At 40.9% G+C, this 22,879-nt stretch overlaps 1 protein-coding gene across 1 annotated transcript in view; it reads right to left on the bottom strand.

Moving 5' to 3' along the window:
- Nucleotides 1–22,879, bottom strand: part of NEK10 (NIMA related kinase 10) — a gene marked incomplete at its 3' end in the record, with an annotated part of 225,272 nt that overhangs the window by 63,619 nt on the left and 138,774 nt on the right.

Raw genomic sequence — 22,879 nt, 5'->3', positions numbered from 1 at the left:
CAGTGCAACAGATCAGGGCCTCAGTCTTAACAGGTGTTGAGTACTTCCATTTGTCCTTACAGGAGCTTCTGTCCAAAAGAATATCGTATCCCGGGTAGCTAGGATAGCTCAGCCTAGGCCCAGCACAAGACACATGGAGCAGATCCGCACACATAAACCTGCAGCCTGAAGGAGACCCAGCCCAGGAGGCCCATAGACCTGTGAGTCTGACAATAAATGCTTATTGTTGAATGCCACTGAGATTTCATGGTGATTTGTTATGCAGCATTATTATGAGCAAAACTGACTGACATAGCACCATCCTTTTGCTATTCAATGCTAGCTTATAAAGTAGGAAGCAAGACCATATTTATTTAAATATGTGTTGCAGAAAATGACAACTTCCATCATGTTCATCTCTTCTGAAATATCATATCTAGTCCGAATAAGGATGCTGTCAGCTTTTAAATGAAGTTAAGCTGTGAGGGTTTATGGGTTTGACATTTTTTTAATGTGGAGGGGTGGGTAGTTCCCTTGGATATTTTGAACTGATAGAAGTTTCCTCTCTCATATTTGTAGACTGAAACTCAGCAAAGTGTTAAAAGTGTTCAGCACACACACACACCCTAAATTAAATAGTTTGATGATTCAGTTCTAAAGTATGTATTTAGGACTGTGCTCAACCCACTAAATTATTGGAGTAGGAATTAATGGTTAACTTGGGTAGTGGATTAAGATATAAAGAAACTCATAAATTGGTATCAGTACAGAGTTAAGTATTGGCTGTTAAGAATAACCAAGGATTGCAATTCTTATGAGATTATGGAGAATGATTCCTGGTTTGAGATTTACATTATGTATTTACAGAGGAAGTGTGATTTCAAGATCTCTCAGTTAAGCATTTTCATAGGTACTGTCTTTGAGTTCAATAATATGGCAATGGGGGAATCCGGGGTGAAATTTCCAGGGCTCTACTGGTCCTAAGTGTATAAAAGTGTCCCCTGTTGTCACGCGATCAACTGCTCACATTAAAAAATGCCATAAAAGGAAAAAAATGTCTTCAACAAAAAAATGTCCTTGGCTCCACACAAATGGCTCATGTTTTAATCTACTGAGAACTCAGAAAATTTGTTTCATATTTCCAAAAGCTCATGAAGCAGCTGCTGTGAGTGCTCCACCCATCACCACCTCAGATCTCTTTTCCATTTCCTGTCTCCTGTGTGATTTCACTCTCAACAGCCAGTGTCTGTACTTCTCTTTAGGACAGCCTTCATTTTTCCTCAAAAGATAACTACTCAGTGTAGAGGAAAACTCTTGTAAGAGTAGAATTTACTTAGTTTATTTTTCTCATCATTCCATCTCTTCCTTCATCTCACTAGAGACCACACACTCCTTTCATCCCCACAGGCATGCCCCTTTGCAATATGGCTGTGCCGCTCCTCTCAATAAAAGATGGAGTCTATTTTGTACCCCTTGAATCTGGGCTTAACCATATAACTTGCTTTGGCCAAGAAGACATCAGGAAAAGTGATGCAAGGAGAGAATGGAAAAGCACTTCCTCTTTGTGGCTTTCTCTCTCTTTCTGCTCTTGAAAACCCTACGATCACAAGCAGGTGATTGAGCCCAGGCTTGCCTGCTGGATGATGAGCATCACATGGCTCAGTTACCTCCAGCACTCCTACCCATGGCCACTGTACCACCACATCCATCAGTGAAGCCTTTGAAAACCAGGTGACCACAATGCACAGGTGAGCCCAGACAACACAGATAAGCAATCCCAGCTCAAACCAGCCCACAATTTGCCAGCGCACAGTATATTGAGAAGAAGAAAAAGGTTATTGTAACAATCCAGTAAGTTTTGAGGTCCTTAGTCAAAGTTAACTGACATGACAGCTTTCTTCAGATTCTCAAAGCTGTCCATGCCTCCCTGAAAAAGACAGAGAATCACTTCTCTGGAAGAGAACAAGAAAGGGCAATAAAAGACAACACAGTTGCCAACTATCACTTTGCTTCTGGGCTCCAACTTCAAATATTCTGTAAGATAAAAGAGTTTCATAATTACAATTAAAAGCAATGGCAAACACAAGACAGAGTCTGATTTCCAAAAGCCACACAAAATGTTCTGTTATGGTCTAAATTGTGTCCCCCCAAAATTCATGTGTTGAGTCCCAACCCCCAGTACCTCAGAATGTAACTGTATATACAGATAAGGCCTGCTTGAGCTGATCAGAGCTGCCTTTGGGGTGGCCCTAATCCAGTATGACTGGTGTCTGTATTAGAAGAGGAAGAGACACCAGGAGTGTGCGAGGAACAACCACGGGAAGAGGCAGGAAGAAGGCGGGGCTGGCATTTGCAAGCCAAGAAGAGGCCTCAGAGGAAACCAAACCTGCCAACATCTTGATCTTGGATTTCAGCCTTCAAATAAATTTCTGTTGTTTAAGCCACCCAGGCTGTGGTATTTTTTTATGGCAGCAGGTTCTATGAAAAAAACCTATTCATGTGTTTTTCATCTTTAAAAAGAACTCAGCCTTTGGGAAATATGGCTAAAGTAATGATTCAATCACTACTTATTTTGGTGATTATTGTTTAGAAAAGCATTGTAAAATAATGCACTGTCTTGTAATAATTTCCAATTTCTCCGCTTAAGGTGAGCCCAGCCACATTTAAAGAAATACAAAGTTACAGCTAGCAATGCTCACTTAAGAGAAAGAAGTTAAATAGTACAGACAGACACACAGACACACACACACACACACTTTAAAATGGGTTTTCTTGGGCTTCCCTGGTGGCGCAGTGGCTGAGAGTCCACCTGCCGATTCAGGGGACACGGGTTCGTGGCCCGGTCCGGGAAGATCCCACATGCCGTGGAGCGGCTAGGGCCGTGAGCCATGGCCGCTGAGCCTGCGTGTCCGGAGCCTGTGGTCCGCAATGGGAGAGGCCACAACAGTGAGAGGCCCGCATACTGCAAAAATAAATAAATAAATAAATAAAATAAAATGGGTTTTCTCTTTCCCAATCAAAAATATTACTCTGTATTTTAAAAACTGGATATTCCTATGTGATTTGGTCATCTAAAATATTTTAATGGTAAAGTAGAGCATAATTTATATGATATTTAATAAAAATAAGGGCTTTTCTGGTAAAGATTAAACATATGCAATTAAATGTGTAAAACATTACAGCCATTGTAAGTTGTACTTCAATTAAAATATTATCATTTTTATTATTGCTGACCTAACGTACATGGTGACTATATTTAATAATAATGTATTGTATACTTGAAATTTGCTAAGAGTACATCACAAGTAATGTGATAATTGAATCTTTTGAAGTAATAGATATATTAATTAGCTTGGTTGTATAATCATTTCACAATGTATACAAATATCAAAACATCACATTGTAAAACTCAAACATATACAATTTTTAATTGCCAATAATACCTCAATAAAGCTGGAAAAAATTTTAAGTGAAGCCAGGGATAGTATAGTTAGGTAGATGGCAAGGACATTCTTTACTTATTACTATATGTTAATAAATAAGTCAGCATAGCTCATAATCAGCAGCCTTTGAGAGGGGGCTGGAGGAAAGTTTATCTAAATACTACCTCTGTTTTAAAAAGGCATAAATTTACAAACTGATAATGAAAACAATGTGGAAGAAAGATGAGGAAGGGAGGATGCTTAATATAATTTTTTAAAAAGACAAACTGTTTAGATTTTTAAATTCCATTAGTAGTCCCTCACTGATGTGAACAATTAGGTTGCTAATTGCCAAAGATTCTTATTTACTCATTATTGAGGTAAACAAGGAAAGTATTGAATCTAGATGCTTTTCAAAACAGTTTAACATATGAACATTTTGCTATTTCACAAATAATTCAGTACTATGATGGTTTATGTAAGTTGGGAGGGGGGACTTCTTTCCTTTAAATGCAACAAAGTACATTTACAAAGTAAATGAAATGAAATGATATGTTAAAAGGTTCTGAGTGTAGACAGTATATTCTTCTTTCCTACAGTGGTCATGTTGTCATTTTTGTTAAAAGTTTGATTATTGTGCTCATTTTGTCAGCACATGTACTTAAAATTAGAATGACACGTGAAAATTAGCATGACCTCGGCACAAGGATGACATGCAAATATGTGATGCATTCCATATTTTAGAGGCAGTAAGATGACAGGCAAAAGATGAGGACTATACTCTAGTTAATAAAGTTGTTTCCCATAAGGGTAAAGATTAACAATTTTGATACTGCTATACATGTATACCAGAATTCAACAATTAAGTAAATGAGTGGCAGATGGCAGAAGCCAGGTTTCTCACTATTGGAGTGGAAGAAAGGTTACAGATAAGCAAGGAAAGGAGTAGGGGTACTCTACAAGGAGGTAACAGATTAAAGTTGGAGACAACAGTATAAACCCATGTTTAGCTTAATATTAATATAGATGGTTACATATGAAAATATTTATAGTTATGTGAATATACACAGGTTACTATGCACATATATTTCCTTGTTCTGTCAGATGAAAAGGCCTAGAATTGATGACTTCCTAGTAGCAATGAGCACACTTAGCACCAGATCTTGGTTTTTAACACCATTCTCCAATAAAAAGAATTAGGACCATTGGAGAAATGACTGATAATAGGACTGGGGCAAGAAATATACTAAATGAACCTGGAGCATCTTATAGTTCCAGAAAGTTAGTCTAAAGAAAAACAAAGCACAATGATGGGGGTATGCCAGAGGGATATGGAAGACAAGTCAACCAGCTCCCAATGGCCAAATGTAGAAAGGTTTGAACAACAAAATAAAGTATTGTATTAGTCAGCTTGGGCTGCCATAATAAAATACCAATAACGGGGTGGCTTAAACAGAAATAAACAGGAATTTATTTCTCACAATTCAGGAAGCTGGGAAACCCAAGAGCAAGGTGCTGGCTAATTCTGTCCCCCAGTGAGGGCCTTCTTCCTGGCCTACAGGTGGTTGCTGCATCCTCACATGGTAGAGAAAGAGAGAGAGAGAGATTGAGCAGAGTTTCTGATGTCTCTTCTTATAAGACCACTAATCCCATCATGAGGCCCCTGCCTTCGTGACCTCATCTAAATCTACTTAACTTCCCAAAGGCAACAATCTCCAAATAACATCACATTGGGGTTTAGGGTGTTAACATATGAATTTGGGAGTGGGACACAATTTGGGAGTGGCCCGCTGAAAATTTTATTAGATTTTAACCCAGGGTATAAAATAATTATCTGTGAGTCCATACTGATATAAATTTTAAAAAACCGAATAAATAAACAGGAGGCAATAGACAAATCTCTTGAAAAATGACAAATAATTTATGTGGAGACTCCACCTTAAAGAGATGAAGCATAACTCCCTACTCCTTGAGTTTGGGGTGCATGTAGTGACTTTCTTTCAAAAAGTACCTTATAGAAAGAAAAAAAAACAGTAACTTTACAGTAGAGAGACCTGATAAACACTATCTCCAGCCAGCTGATCAAGATTAACATCAACAGTGTTAAGTCATATTGATAGTATGTACCCATGATAAGATAAGAGAATGGCAGTTTACACCTGTGATCTTCCTCCCCAAACATATTCCAGTCTAATTATTAGAAAAATATCAGACAAATCCCAATTGAGGAAATTCTATGAAATTCTTAACCAATAATTCTCAAAACTTCCAAGGTCATTAAAAACAAGAAAAATCTGAGAAATTGCCAAAACCAAGAGGAGTCTAAGGAGAAATAAAAGATTACCTGGTCAACAAGTATCTGTAATATTAAGATGATAGGGTTTTTATTCTTAGAAGAAAAGGTATATGATAAATTGAAAATGAAAATATTTGAAGCAAGAAAACAAATCACTTCTATCAAGTATATCCATCCATTGTGCCACCAATTAATCTTATTATCAAACATAGAATGCTAAAATTACAGGCTATTTCCTCTCCTATGTTACATATACAGTTGACCCTTGAACAATGCAAGGTTTAGGGGTACTGAGGTAGGAGACAGATGGGTCCCTGGGCCAGATGACTGGTGTCTGTCAAGTGGAGTAAAACTGAAGCTTTGTTCTCACCCAGACACTCCAAGGACAAAGCTAGTGGCAGAAGCTGAGCTCTGCTGAACTAAATAGATAAGATGACCACTCCTGAGGTCAAAGAAAACTTCCTGTCTGCACATGCAAAGGAAGGCTCCTTGGGGGTCAAAAAGGGAGGGGGCGCCACCCCATAATAAATGTGGACATACACCCACAGGCCTCTGTGGTGGGATCCATCTCAACAAAAAGTTGCACATGCATCTTGGGGAGGGTCCTAGGACTGGTCAGGTGTGGAAAAAGAAACAAGATAATTAGCCAAAGGTAAACAAAGACCCAGAAGGACTGTACTATATACAGGATTTAAATCACCTCTTTACTGTGCTCCTCCTCATTAGAGAGGACTCCCACACCCCTTCTCTCTGGGTGTGTATTTCTGCCTAGCTTCTGACATAAGTAAAATAAACTGTTTCTTTGTGTGCTCTCGCATACATTGTGCTGTGTCTCTAATAATAAACTTTATACCTGTTTTTACAGTTTTTGCCTCCTTGAAACATTCTTGCTTTCAATGGGGGTAAGAGACAGGAGAATTTTGCCTCTAGCCACTAGCCCCTGGTGAACTAGCGGCTAGGATTCCTGGTTTTCATCCAGGCTACCCAGGTTCAATTCCTGGGCAGAGAACTAAGATGTCTCTTCAGGACTGCTCATTGCTGTCTCTCCGAGATCAGTACGACTCTCCATGCAGTTGAAAATCCATATTTAATTTATAGTTGGTCCTCGGTACCCGCAGTTCCGCACACTCAGGTTCAACCAACCATGTCGTGTAGTACTGGAGTAAAAACTCCAGTAGTGAAGTGAAAAAAACTAGTGAAAAACTCATGTCTCTGAAAAAACTCTCATAGATCAAACCTGTGTTGTTCAAGAATCAACTGTATACAACATGTCATCAAAGATTTTTAATTTTTCCTTTGAAGTTTATATACTACCTCCTCTTTTTTAAAGACTTAATTTTTTAGAGCACTTTTAGGTTTACAACAAAATTGAGAGGAAGTTATGGAGATTTTCAATATACTTCCTTCCCCCGCATCCCCCTTCTTTTTTATTCTCATTAAGAGCAGGCTTAAATCGGCTCACACCTGGATTATCACAAAAGGCTTACTCCCTTAAAAGTGTTTTCATTTGTTGATTCACTGAACAATTATTTACTAAGCACCTACTATATGCTTCTCTTTCAGAGAGTTTTGTTTGAAAGAACAGAGAAAAGTGGGTCAGTAGCGGGAAAAGAAAGGGAAGAATATGAGTTTTTGCTTTTTAAGATGGGAAAAAAATGTCAGTATGCTAGTCAATTGGTAGGAATGAGTCACTGGAGGCAGAGAAATTAATGATGCAGAATTTAGAGGGCTTGTCTGGAGAAAATGGTCCCCTCTAGGGCTGCAGGAGTGCAGGCCATTCAGGGGCATGGGGCAGGCAGCTGGGAGGACATGGAAGCAAAGCCTGTGGAAGTTCTCTTCTGAAGTAGGGAGCAGAGTCGCTAGTGTAAAGGTGAAGTTCAAACTCCTCCCTCTTGCCATTAATCCAAACCTTACTCGGTCAAACACCCTCTCCACAGAAGCCTCTGCACACACTGATTTCCCATTTCACTAATCTCCTGATGCCCCTTCAACCATCCGTGTCTTCCGCCAGGCTTGCTCTGCTATTCCCCATCTATGTGGCAGCAGAGGGGAGTTGTGATAAACACTGGATTCCATCAAAACACAGATTATTTGCCATTCATTCATTAGTACTGTGAATAAAAAATGTTGCCTGTCATATCAGCAAACAAAGGATGCTGAGGCCATTAAGCCCTCCGCCACTACCACTGACCCCTAGGGTGAGCCCTGAGGGGACCCAGGCTGGGAAAGAACAGGATACTGGCCCAAGATAGCTAAGGTGTATATTAAAGGAATGATTTCAGTAAGTTCAGACTCTTGTTCTTCCCATACCTAGACAAGCACTAAATTCCTTAACTTGAGATGTCTGGTTTTCTTTTATTAACAGTAATCTTTGATCTTCCGACTATTTTGCAAAAACCCCTATATATCCTGGCTCCTCCCTTACCTCTTGCGAGCAGTTGCTCAGAAATATCTGAGAGGCTGTCTTCCAGGCTGAAGTCCTCAGTTTTGTGCACCAAGCAAAACATAATTCTCAACTTTTAGGTTGTGTATTTTTTTCAGTCAACAGTACAAAACTTGAAAATATATGTCACTAGGTAGGTGATAGCAGTAACTAAGGAAACATAATTTTACTCATATGACAAGAGCATACACATCTTTTGTTAACTGTATATGAACAGATATGAGAAGAGGCCTTGTTAATTGGGGAAGTGCCATGTGCGTGACTACCTTGCCAGTGGCCAACAATTTGGTCAGAAACGACCTAGACAAAAAGCATTCAAGTTAAGACTGACCTAGTTCAAACTCTGACACAGATATATATAAAGGCATAGGAACTTCTACCTAGCTATTTTTAATTTAGTGGTCAAGAAAAAAATCTGGTGAAAATGAAAATTTCTTTAGAAAATGAGAAATTGATCACCAATGAATATTCCCAGTCATTGGATTTTCCATATATTGATAATTATTTTGCTGTTAAAAATTCTTTTGCTTTCTTATTTCAAGTTAATTTTTAGCCAATTATATATGCCCTGTGTTATATGAATTAGGGAGAAACTGGAATTTGAATGTCTTAAAAAAAGAGGGCTGGTTGAATAAATTATGATTTATCCAGACAATAAAATGTAATTCAGATATTAAAACTGAAGGTACAGGAAAGCATTCGTTAACATCAGTGTGTGTGTGTGTGTGTGTGTGTGTGCGTGTGTGTGTGTGTGTGTGTATGGTTTGCTTAAGAAAGGATTTGATATTGGGATACCAAGTTGTCTTCTGTGAGTTTGTTCCCCACCTCAGGATTAGTAGGATTATGAGTGTTCTTACTGGAATTTTTTTCTTTATTTTCAGCAATGAGAATCGTAAAAATTAATAAAGAGAAACCTAATATAAATAGAGTCAGGAGACCGAAGTGGGGGTTCTCACACCCTCTGATGACAGCAGAGCCCAACAGGAAGAAGAAAGACTCCTTTCCTGGCCAGGATTCAGCCAATGACAAGCCCTGGACTCTTTGTTTCCTGCAGTCTCCTGACTTCCTTTTCCTCCCTATTGTTGCAATAAAAATAGAGGTGAGGTTTTTTCCCCTCTCCTGAGAACAAGGAAAATAAAGGGAACAGTGAACAGGCTAGAGAAGAAACAAGCCTGAAAGAGTTAATCACTCATAGTTTTATTTTAACTGTTACTAATCTGTAGTGTCTGTAAATAGATTTGTACTTCACAAAGCTAACCTATCACTCCCTAACTCTATGTAAATTACATCCTGCTCCTGGTGATTACATTCTCTGCACTCCTTTGTTACAAATCACCCCTGTAGCTTTTCAGAAAGAAAGTCGCAGGCGGATAAACCAGAGATAAATGGACCCAATTACTGGGCTGCCTGACACCAGCTATGACTGTTTTGAAATAATGGAAGAAGAAGAAAAATGCAAGACCTTCACTACTTTGATCCTTATCATATACCCCAGACTGCGAACCCCACCTATAAATCCTCTCCAATTCCCCAGGGAAGGGGCCACAGTTCTTGAGGCACTAGCCTGATGTGTTTTCCCCTTTGCCTGGCAAAGGAATAAAGCCATCTCTCTTATCCTCTAAAATCTCTGTCTCCATATTTCTGTTCAGCATTGGTGCACAGAAGCTGAGAGGTCGGCAACACTATGAAGTGTTCTCCTTCCCTTTTCGTGTAGAGACCTGCATGTGGCTTGCTATGTCTGCAGACCTCAAACAGCAATTCTCTGCTGATCCCTAATAAACCCATCTTTGCTGGCAAAAAAACTAAGTCTTTTTGTTTCAGGTAAACATTTTGGTGGCCCATATAGGGATCAGAGAAGCCTCCTGACAGCTGTAAGGCTGGTGAGCAAACAGCTGTGGTACCCTCAATTGAGCCCACTGTTACTCACTGCCTGTCTCACCAACCTTGGAGGTTGAAAGTACATCTTTCTCCTGGATCCAAGCTCAGGCCTTCTTTGCATTTGAAGCTCTCCAGGCTTTATTTAGGATCTCTTTAAAGGTTTCATCTTTTTGGTCAAGGCCCTGTTCTGTGAGTACTTGTTTGGCACTTGGGTCTGATTTTGAGATTCAACTATTTCACTGAAACAGGCCAGGATTTTCAACCTATTCCTTTGGGAACAGGGGTTGTTTCTCTGAAACGGTGCTGGGGTTTTTCAGCCTTCAGCCTATTCCTTTGGATGCCTGTGGAGACTGCCTAAAACAAAAGCCTCAGTCAGGCTCCTCCTTAGGACCAGCTGGGATTAGCTTGCAAGCTGTTTAAATTATACTACTTGTGCTGTAAACTGTTTAAGCTGTTTGAAAATTGTTCTTTACTCTAGAGGAAAAACCTCTAAGAAATGGGATTCCAGTTATCTAAGTATTTTGAAGATGTCTCCCCCATAGGGACTCTGGCCAATTTTATGTTTAAAAACCATGGCCCTTCCTCATGCACATTTCTAACTAAACCTGACCAAAGGCAATTTAGAACGTCAATGGCCATTATGGGGAACTTTTGAAATCCTCAAACCTAATTTCCTTAAATCCAGATTGGACTACAGTAGCTCAAAAATTTCCAGAACTAAGTGGAATGCTGATTTTAACTGGTATTTTGAGGCTTCCCAATGTTATCAAGAGTCTCGAATTGCCTCTTGGTAAAATAAGATTTTAAGATTAACTAAGGCAAACAAATGATAAAAAGATAAAATGGCTCCCAGAGTCTGAGGTTCCTCTCCCTCAGCTCCTTTGTCTCCCTCTGATGACATCCTGTCTCTCTGTGTTCTATGCTGCACATGCCTCCTCTAGACCATCAGTCCCCCCACATTGCTGTAACAGAAACTAGATGAGACACCCCCCCAGGTTGTTAGCCCTTGTTCAGCCCTTATTCTTTCTGCTTTCCCCCCCACCTCTTTCTTGTTTAATTGCACTCTGAAAATGACTGCCTTCCAGTTAAAGTTGTACTGTGCACCTGGTGTTCACTTCTCCAAGACAACACTCCCTAACACTCCTTTCCTTTGTGAGCATTCTTCATTCTAGAAAGAAGGTCATGGAACAATAACTTCAAGGACCACCAGAACCACCTGATGCCAGCTCTGATGATCTCAGTGTCTCCACGAGGAAAGAAAAATGCAAGACGTCATCAGCCCCGATCCTTACCTACAGCCCTATTTTCCACCCTGAAACTATAAGACCCCTTCCTATTTCCCAGGAAGAGGGGCACAGTCTTGAGGGTGTTAGCCTACTATGGCCTCCTTTGCCTGGCAAAGCAATAAAGACACTCTTTTCTACTTCTTCAAACTCTGTCTCAGTGTCTCTATTTGGCACTGGTGGACAGAAGCCAGGTTTTGGCAACAATACTAATTCTCTCACCAAACTTCCCTTTTTTCTGAAACTCTCCCCTCTCATTTTTCCTCTGAAGTTAACAGAAATGGTCCCTTTTATATCAAGCCTTCTGAGAATCCAGAGGCTAAACCTTTAATTTCTTATATTCCCTTGACTGAAGCTGAGAGCCATAGTCAAGGATTTTCCCAAAGTAACTAAAGATCTATACAGATTTGCTAAGGGATTTAATATAGTCATTCAGACTTATCAACCTGGTTTCTCTGATTTATTTCACCTAGTTCATGTGCTTGTTGGTAAAGGTCAGGCCCAGTATTGTATGAAAATTGCCAATTGGGAAAGTCCTGAAAGGTCTCTAGAATTACAACTGGGAGCCTAGCCCCCTAACTTATTATATGATCATGCTCAGGCAATTGCTAGGTGACATCAATAAGCAATTTCTAGGGCTTTTCCAAAGCCTGTTGATCAGAACAGAATTCAAGCTTGAACACAAAAATCTAATGAACCTGTTTATGACTATTATAATAAACTTCAGACTGTTTCTAAAGAAAATTCTGGTCTTCCTTCAGATGATGATTCTACCCCAATAGCTTTTAAATCTATGTTTATTAATAGGCTAAACAGGGACTTTTCCCTTTTAGTAAAAAGGACCAGGATGGAATGGGAAACTATGTCCACTCCAGATTTAGTTAATGGCAAACCAGCCCTCTTGTACTCAAATGGGTCACCTTCAAGGAAGGTCGCCAAAATTCTTACTCTTCCACTCTAGCAACTGAAGGCTTCTAAATGAAACCAAAACCCTTCTGGTTTTTGCTACTATCACAAACAGCCAGGACATTGGAAAAATGATTGTTACAAATCTACACTTTAGGTGCCTTCAGCCCTCTAACCAGCCTTTCCATCATCCTCCCAATTCTCAGTGATGGGGCTCTGAGGAACTATAGGGCCTCTTCCCAATCCTTCTCCTTAATTGACTTGGAGAAACATTTTTCCACATTGGGGAAACATTTTTCCAGATTCTGGAAACATTTTTCCAGATTGGGGATGAATCTCTCAGGCTGACACTAGAGCCACACTCTTGGTGCTGAACCCCACTACTATGAAGCAGCCCCTGCCTTGGAGTACTAAAACACTTCAAATAGTAGGATCTCTAATTGAAGCAGGAAAGACAGGGCTGGGCCCAAGGACAGCCTCCTCGTGTACAGGCATTAGGCAGTCCTGCACATTTGTCTCCTGAAGCCACCATACAAGAGCTGTTTTCCCTTAAACCATCCCTTACTAGTCGAGCACCACACGTGGAATGTCATACAGGGTAATCAGCAACCTGTGCATTTTGATTGCACATGCTCCGCAGTTTTCATGGTCAGAGTTTCCTGCCCAGATACTACAAAGTTGCTGTTTTAGATACCATTCCTCCATGCCTCATTAAGTGCAAAATAAGGAGGTGGCTTTGCCTTCTGCCTAATGCCTAGCATGAGGAGGCTGTCCTTGGGCCTGGCCCTGTCTTTCCTAACTCATAATGAACCTCAAGAGGTTCCTGTCTCTGAACTTATTCCCTTTTGTTTAGGCCCTTTGAAAGATACACACCCTTTTCTCCTTAGTTCCTCCACTCCTACACATTTATTAGGCCTAGAATTCTTAGAGAAGTAACATGCTGGAATTTCTTTCTCCTAAAAGGGGGAAATAGTGCTATAAATGGACAGTAGTCATCAAAGTAACTCTCCAGGTGAATTAAATGACCCCTCTACATCTTTTATTTGTTCCATCTCTTATGGTACTAGAGCAGGTTCTGGAAATACTGATCATTTGTCTCCACCTCCCGTCAACATTCAAACAGATCCCTTGAACTAGGGCACCTACCAGGCACCCGTGGGGGACCATGGACACCTAAGGGGACGGGAGGAACCCCCAGCAACCGGGTAGGACATGGGGCATGGGGGGAGTGAAGGGGGAGGAGAAGTGGAGGCAGGACGAGATTGGCGCCCCTGAGGGGCGGCTGGGGGAGGGGAAGGGATCCCACGACCAAACGGGGAAGTTGGGGAACCATTGGAGGGCAGAGGATCAAAAGGGAGTGTGGCTAGATTTCCCCTGCCCACTTGGACCCCCAGGAACCTGTTGAGGTCCTGGGCCTGATCCTCTGTTCACCGAGGTCCCCTCCAGCCCTGCAGGTCCTGAGGGAGTGGGAGGGCGGGAAGGGGGAACAAAAGTAAAGGTCAGAGCTCCAGGACCCACAGTCCTGAGGGGTGGCTGGGGGAGGGGAGGAGTTCCTACACCCAGTGGGACCCACCCACGGTTAGGGATCCAGCTGTGATGGGGGAGACCCTGGGGGAGACAGTGGGGGAGGGGTGTGAAGGAACAGAAGGGAATGGAGCCAGTGCTTTTGCTGTCCACTTAGGCACTGGGGAGCCTGTTGGGCTCCCGGGCCTAATCCTCTGCCCTTGGAGCCTCCCTCCTAGAGTGCAGAGCCCAAGCGTCACCCCTGCACCCCTACTCAGAGCCCTACCTCTACACTTGGAGACCCCCTCCAACGAGCTGGGCCTAAAGCCAATCCACAAAGCCTCACTCAGCGCCCCACCTCCAAACTCTGGAATCCCACACTCCAGAGGCCCACCTTTCGACTTGCTGCCTCTCCCCTTTTGCGGAGGTCCTAAGCAGAGGGCCCGCCCCATGCTTGAACGTTGCCCCAGCCCACCCAAACCCATGCCCCTGCCTAAGTTCCAACCCCTGCCTAAATTCCGTCCCCATAGTCAGGGCTTTTTTTCTTTTTTTCTCCTTTAGATTGGGGTTCTGTTTTACCTTCTTGATTCATTGTTGTTGACTCTTTTATATTTTTATTTTTCCTAATAAATCTTTTTTTCTAATTTTATTTTATTCTTTATATTTTGTTAGTGATCTCTCCTTTTGGCTTGTTCCCCCACCCCATCCCCCGATTTTTTTTTTTCATTTTCTGTTGTGGTTTTTTCTTAACTTGTTACATTTGTTTCAATTAGAGTTTTATTTTTCCTAATATATTTTTTATCTTTCTAATTTTATTTATTTTTTTATTCTTTGATATTGTACTGATCCTTTTCTTCTTTCTTTCTTCCTTTTTTTTTTTTCTCTTTTACTGTGCCACAAAGCTTGTGGAATCTTGGTTCCCAGACCAAGGTTGGGCCACAGCTCCTGTGGTGGGAGCTCCAAGTCCAAACCATTGGAGAAAGAGAGAACCTCAGATCTCAGGGAATATCAGTCAGAGTGAGGCCTCCTGGAGGTTCTCATCTCAGCACCAAGAACCAGCTCTATCAAACTGTCTGCAAACTCCACTGCTGGATGTCTCAGGCCAAACAACCAGTAAGACAGGAATACAGCACCACCCATCCAAAAAAAAAAAACCAAACAAAAAATGAAACGACAAATAAATTTGTTACAGATGAAGGAGCAAGGTAAAAACCTTCAAGACTAGAAAAATGAAGACAAAAGAGGGAACCTACCTAAAAAGAACTCAGAGTAATGATAGTAAAGATTATCCAAAATCTCGGAAACAGAATGGAGAAAATAGAGGAAACATTTAACAAGGATCTAGAAGAACTAAAGAGCAAACAAACAGTGATGAACAACACAATTACTGAAATTAAAAATACTCTAGAAGGAATCAATGACAGAATAACTGAGGCAGAAGAACAGATAAGTGAGCTGGAAGATAAAATGGGGGAAATAATTTCCAGGGAGCAGAATAAAGAAAAAATAATGAAAAGAATTGAGGACAGTCTCAGAGACTTCTGGGACAACATTAAATGCACCAATATTTGAATTGTAGGGGTCCAGGAAGAAGAAAAGAAAAAGAAAGGATCTGAGAAAATATTTGAAGAGATTATAGGTGAAAACTTCCTTAACATGGGAAAGGAAATGGTCAATCAGGTCCAAGAAGTACAGAGAGTACCATACAGCTATCAAAAATTAAATACAAAGAAAAAATATTAAAAGCATCAAGGGAAAAGCTACAAATAACATACAAGGGAATCCCCATAAGGTTAACAGCTGATTTTTCAGCAGAAACTCTGGAAGCCAGAAGGGAGTGGCAAGATATATTTAAAGTGATGAAAGGGAAAAAGCTATAACTAAGACTACTCTACCCAGCAAGGATCTCATTCAGATTCAATGGAGAATTTAAAACCTTTACAGATAAGCAAAAGTTAAGAGAATTCAGCACCACCAGACCAGCTTTACAACAAATGCTACAGGACTTTTTCTCTAGACAGGAAACACAAGAGAAGGAAGACCTACAATAACAAACCCAAAGCAATTAAGAAAATGGTAGCAGGAACATATGGATAACTACCTTAAATGTAAATAGATTAAATGCTACAATCAAAACACACAGGCTCACTGAATGGGTACAAAAACAAGACCCATACATATGCTGTCAACAAGAGACCCACTTCAGACCTAGGGACACATACAGACTGAAAGTGAGGGGATGGAAAAAGATATTCCATGCAAATGGAAATCAAAAGAAAGCTGGAGTAGCAATTCTCATATCAGACAAAATAGACTTTAAAATAAAGACTCTTATAAGAGACAAAGAAGGACACTACATAGTGATCAAGGGATAAATCCAAGAAGAAGATAAAACAATTGCAAATATTTATGCACCCAACATAAGAGCACCACAATACATAAGGCAAATGCTAACAGTCATAAGAGGAGAAATCCACAGTAACACAATCATAGCAGGGGACTGAAACACCCTGCTTTCACCAATGGACAGATCAACCAAAAGGAAAATAAATAAGGAAACACAAGCTTTAAATGACACACTAAACAAGAGGGACTTAATTGATATTTATAGGACATTCCATCCAAAAACAACAGAATAAACTTTCTTTTCAAGTGCTTATGGAAGATTCTCCAGGACAGATCATATCTTGGGTCACAAATCAGGTCTTGGAAAATTTAAGAAAATTGAAATCACATTAATTATCTTTTTCTGACAACAATCCTATGAGACTAGATATCAATTATAGGAAAAAGACTGTAAAAAATACAAACACATGGAAGCTAAACAATACACTACTAAATAACCATGAAATCACTGAAGAAATCAAAGAGGAAATTGAGAGATACCTAGAAACAAATGACAATGAAAACACGATGACCCAAAACCTTTGGGATGCAGGAAAAGCAGTTCTAAGAGGGAAGTTTATAGCAATATGATCTTACCTCAAGAAACAAGAAAAATCTCAAATAAACAAACTAACCTTACAGCTAAAGCAATTAGAGAAAGAAGAATAAAAAACCCCTAAATTTAGCAGAAGGAAAGAAATCATAAAGATCAGATCAGAAATAAATGAAAAAGAAATGAAACAAACAATAGCAAAGATCAATAAAACTAAAACCTTGTTCTTTAAGAAGATAAACAAAATTGATAAACCATTAGCCAGACTCATCAAGAAAAAAAGGGAGAAGACTCAAATCAACAGAATTAGAAATGAAAAAGGAGAAGTAACAACTGACACTACAGAAATACAAAGGATCATGAGAGATTACTACAGCAACTTTATGCCAATAAAATGGACAACCTGGAAGAAATGGACAAATTCTTAGAAAAGCGCAACCTTCTGAGACTGAACCAGGAAGAAATAGAAAATATAAACAGACCAATCACAAACACTGAAATTGAAACTGTGATTAAAAATTTTCCATCAAACAAAAGCCCAGGACCAGATGGCTTCACACATGAATTCTATCAGACATTTAGAGAAGAGCTAATATCTATCCTTCTCAAACTCTTCCAAACTATAGAAGAGGGAGGAACACTCCCAAACTCATTCTATGAGGCCACCATCACCCTGATACCAAAACCAGACAAAGATGTCACAAAGAAAGAAAACTACAGGCCAATATCACTGATGAATATAGATGCAAAAATCCTCAACAAAATACTAGCAAACAGAATCCAAGAGCACATTCAAAGGATCATACATCATGATCAAGTGGGGCTTATCCCAGGAATGCAAGGATTCTCCAATATATGCAAATCAATCAATGTGATACACCATATTAACAAACTGAAGGATAAAAACCATATGATAATCTCAATAGATGCAGAAAAAGCTTTGACAAAATTCAACACCTATTTATGATAAAAACTCTCCAGAAAGTAGGCATTGAGGAAATCTACCTCAACATAATAAAGCCCATATATGAGAAACCCAAAGCCAACATCGTTCTAAATGATGAAAAACTGAAACCATTTCCTCTAAGATCAGGAAAAAGACAAGGTTGTCCACTCTCACCACTATTATTCAACATAGTTTTGGAAGTTTTGGCTACAGCAATCAGAGAAGAAAAAGAAATAAAAGGAGTCCAAATCAGAAAAGAAGAACTAAAACTGTCCTTGTTTGCAGATGACATGATACTATACACAGAGAATCCTAAAGATGCTACCAGAAAACTACTAGAGCTAATCAATGAATTTGGTAAAGTAGCAGGATACAAAATTAATGTACAGAAATCTCTTGCATTCCTATATTCTAACGATGAAGAATTTGAAGGAGAAATTAAGGAAACCCTCCCATTTACCACTGCGACCAAAAGAATAAAATATCTAGGAATAAACCTACCTAAGGAGACAAAAGATCTGTATGCAGAAAACTATAAGACACTGATGAAAGAAATTAAAGATGATACAAATAGATGGAGAGATATACCATGTTCTTGGATTAGAAGAATCAACATTGTGAAAATGACTATACTACCCAAAGCAATCTATAGATTCAATGCAATCCCTATCAAACTACCAATGGAATTTTCCCGAGAACTAGAACAAAGAATTTCACAATTTGTATGGAAACACAAAATACCCTGAGTAGCCAAAACAATCTTGAGAAAGAAAAACAGAGCTGGAGGAATCCGGCTTCCTGACTTCAGACTATACTACAAAGCTACAGTAATCAAGGCAGTATGGTACTGGCACAAAAATAGAAATATAGATCAATGGAACAGGATAGAAAGCCCAGACATAAACCCCTGCACATATGGTCACTTTATCTTTGATAAAGAGGCGAGAGTATACAATGGAGAAAAGAGAGCCTCTTCAATAAGTGGTGCTGGGAAAACTGGACAGCTACATGTAAAAGAATGAAATTAGGACACTTCCTAACACCATACACAAAAATAAACTCAAAATGGATTTAAGAGCTAAATGTAAGGCCAGACACTATAAAACTTTTCGAGGAAAACATAGGCAGAACACTGTATGACATAAATCACAGCAAGATCCTTTTTGATCCACCTCCTAAAGAAATGGAAATAAAACCAAAAATAAACAAATTGGACCTAATGAAACATAAAAGCTTCTGCACAGCAAAGGAAACTATAAACAAGAAAAAAAGACAACCCTCAGAATGGGAGAAAATATTTTCAAATGAAGCAACTGACAAAGTATTAATCTCCAAAATTTACAAGCAGCTCATGCAGCTCATTATCAAAAAAACAAAAACCCAATCCAAAAATGGGCAGAAGACCTAAATAGACATTTCTCCAAAAAGATATACAGATTGCCAACAAATGAATGAAAAGATGCTCAACGTCACACATCATGAGAGAAATGCAAATCAACTACAACAAGGTATCACCTCACACCAGTCAGAATGGTCATCATCAAAAAATCTACAAACAATAAATGCTGGAGAGGTTGTGGAGAAAAGGGAACCCTCTTGCACTGTTGGTTGGAACGTAATTTGGTACAGCCACTATGGAGAACAGTATGTAGGTTCCTTAAAAGACTGAAAATAGGGCTTCCCTGGTGGTGCAGTGGTTGAGAGTCCACCTGCCGATGAAGGGGACGTGGGTTCGTATCCCTGTCCGGGAAGATCCCACATGCCGTTGAGCGGCTGGGCCTCTGAGCCATGGCCACTGAGCCTGCATGCCTGGAGCCTGTTGCTCCGCAATGGGAGAGGCCACAACAGTGAGAGGCCTGCATACTGCAAAATAAACAAAAAACATCAGAAAAAAAACCCTAAAAATAGATCTACCATATGACCAAGCAAGCCCACTACTGGGCATATACACTGAGAAAACCATAATTCAAAAAGAGTCATGTACCACAATGTTCATTCAGCACTATTTACAATAGCCAGGACATGGAAGCAACCTAAGTGTGTCCATCAATAGATGAATGGATAAAGAAGATGTGGCACATATATACAATGGAATATTACTCAGCCATAAAAAGAAATGAAATTGAGTTATTTGTAGTGAGGTGGATGGACCTAGAGTCTGTTATACAGAGTGAAATAAATCAGAAAGAGAAAAACAAATACTGTATGTTAACACATATACATGGAATCTAAAAAAAAAAAAATGGTTCTGATAAACTTAGGTGAAGAACAGGAATTAAGATGCAGACATAGAGAATGGAATTGAGGACATGGGGAGTGGGAAGGGTAAGCTTGGACGAAGTGAGAGAGTGGCATGGACATATATACCTGACCAAATGTAAAATAGCTAGCTAGTGGGAAGCAGCTGCGTGGCACAGGGGGATCAGCTCGGTGCTCTGCGACCACATAGATGGGTGGGATAAGTAGGGTGGGAGGGAGACGCAAGAGGGAGGGGGTATGCAGATATATGTATGCATATAGCTGATTCACTTTGTTATACAGCAGAAACTAACAAAACACTGTAAGGTAATTATACTCCAATAAAGATGTTTAAAAAAAATCCCTCAAAACTTCTTCCAATAATTAATCAATATCCTATAAGTAAAGAAGCACTTCAAGGCATAAAACCCGTAATAGAAAATTACAAGGCTCAAAGCCTCATTATCCCTTGTCCCTATAACACTGCTATTTTACTGGTAAGAAAACTTAAGGGCTTAGGGTGGAGGTTTGTCCAGGACCTCTGAAATAGGGTGGGACCTGGGTCCTGGAACCCTTTGCTGCAGTGCTTACACCTGGGCAAAGGTCTGCTAGTCTCCTTGAGCAACAAAATACAAAGAAACTCTAAGGGACTAAAAATAACTGCTTATATGTGCAGTTGGTGCAAATTATGAACAACAAGATACAAAAAGACCAAAAACCCAATTGCCACTTCTGAGGTGTCAGGAGCAAAAGCAGGTCCTCTGCATGATCCCTGCACACAGCACCACCAAGTGGGGGCAGACCACCTGAGCCACCCCTCCAGTCCGACCCATGTATCTCCTGCTAGGCTTACTCCATTTAAGGGACCAGCTCCCCCCTCAGCACCCCCGGCTTAGGGAGCGAGCAAGTGACCCTGTTACTTGTTTTTGCTCCCTCTTGCTGCAGCATGAGTCCCAATAAAGCTTACCTGAATTTCTCATCTGGTCTTTTATCAATTTCTATGGATTAAGGAGGCCAAGAACCCTGGTCAGTAACACCTCTGAGCAATACACAACATTGTTATCTCTGGGTACCCTGTTGTTCCTAATCCTGGTACATTACTAACATCTATTCAAACTGGAAGTCAGTTCTTTACTGAAATTGGTTTATGCAGTACCTTCTTTAGTATTCTAGATGATGAAGCTGGCCAACACCCTTTTGCCTTCACTTGGGAAGAAAATAATTCACCTGGGCAGTAGTACCTCAGGATTTTGCTGAGTCCTTCTTATTTCTCACAAATCCTGAAGGCTGATCTGAGTGATATAAAATTCCCTAGAGTTTCTACTTTGTTGCTGTATGTAGATGAGTTGCTTCTTTGTTTTCCTTCTCAAGCCTCCTCACAGGAAGACAGATTTCACTTGCTACAGCTTTTAGCCTTAAGGGGACATAAGGTCACCAAAAAAACATTGCAGTTTGCCCAAACCCAGGTTCCACTTTTAGGGCAGCTTAGAACAGGGGCTACACCCAGATCCAGATAGACTTCATGATGCCTAAATTTCCTCAAACCCAAAACTAAGCACCAACTTCGAGGTTTTCTCAGGCTAGTTGGTGATCACCAAAACTGGATTCCAAATTTCTCTCTTATGGCCAAACCTCTCAACAATAACAACCCGAACTCAATTTTATGGGAAGAACCGGATGACATAGCTTTCAAGGCCTTAAAAGAGAGTTTGATGAACCCACCTGCTCTTGGGCATCCCAATTATCAGATTCCCCTTTTCCTTTTGTATATGAAAAGGAAGGTAATGCCCTTGCAGTACTGACCCAAAAACATGGGGACCACCATCAACCCATAGCATATTATAGTCAGCAACTGGACCCTGTAGCACAGGGATACCCGCCTTGCTTTAGACCCATTACAGCTACTGCTCTTTTGGTGAAGGCTACAGAAAAAATTATAGTATACCCTTTAACCATTTTTGTACCTCATGCAGCAGAATCCCTTCAGAATTCTCATCATGCCCAACACTTCTCATTAAGCCACCTCACCTCCTATGAAGTCTTTTAGTTACCTGTCCCTCACATAATTCTTTTACGTTGTAATAACCTTAACCTGGCTACTTTTTATCCCTCCATCACTGATGAATTCCCTTATGACTGTTTAACGCTGATGGACCACCTCCTGACTCCTTGAAATGACCTACAGAAAATCCTTGGGTAAAGGTGACTTTTCATGGTTCACTGGTGGTTCTTATTTAAAAGGTGACAATGGCGGACTTCCGGGGAAGATGGCGGAAGAGTTAGATGCAGAGATCACGTTCCTCCCCACAGATACACCAGAAATACAGCTACACGTGGAACAACTCCTACAGAACACCTACTGAACGCTGGCAGAAGACCTCAGACCTCCCAAAAGGCAAGAAAATCCCCATGTACCTGGGTAGGGCAAAGCGGAGAGATTCCCGCACAGAGGATCGGTGCCGACCGGCACTAACCAGCCCGAGAGGCTTGTCTGTCGCCCGCTGGGGCGGGCGGTGCTGGAAGCTGAGGCTCGGGCTTCGGTCAGAGCGCAGGGAGAGGACTGGGGCTGGCGGTGAGAACTCAGCCTGAAGGGGGCTGGTGTGCCACAGCTAGCCGGGAGGGAGTCCGGGAAAACTCTGGAGCTGCCGAAGAGGCAAGAGACTTTTTCTTCCCTCTTGGTTTCCTGGTGCGCGAGGAGAGGGGATTAAGAGCGCTGCTTAAAGGAGCTCCACAGAAGGGCGCGAGTTGCAGCTAAAAGCGCGGAGCTCAGAGACGGGAGTGGGACACTGCGGCTGCTGCTGCCGCCACCAAGAGGCCTGTGTGCGAGCGCAGGTCACTGTCCACACCGCCCTTCCAGGAGCCTGTGCAGCCCGTCACGGCCGGGGTCCCGGGATCCAGGGAACGATTCCCTGGGAGAATGCACGGCGCGCCTCGGGCTGTTGCAACATCACGCCGGCCCCTGACGCTGCAGGCTTGCCCCGCACACCTTGCCCCTCCCTCCCCCTCCGGCCTGAGTGAGCCAGAGTCCCCGAAGCGGCTGCCTCTTT

The sequence above is a fragment of the Mesoplodon bidens genome, assembly GCF_964165515.1.
Source record: "Mesoplodon bidens genome assembly, chromosome: 10".
In the NCBI taxonomy this organism is placed as follows: Eukaryota; Metazoa; Chordata; class Mammalia; order Artiodactyla; family Ziphiidae; genus Mesoplodon; species Mesoplodon bidens.
The sequence above is the reverse complement of the archived record's forward strand: the minus strand, read 5'-3'. Positions and strand labels throughout refer to the sequence as shown.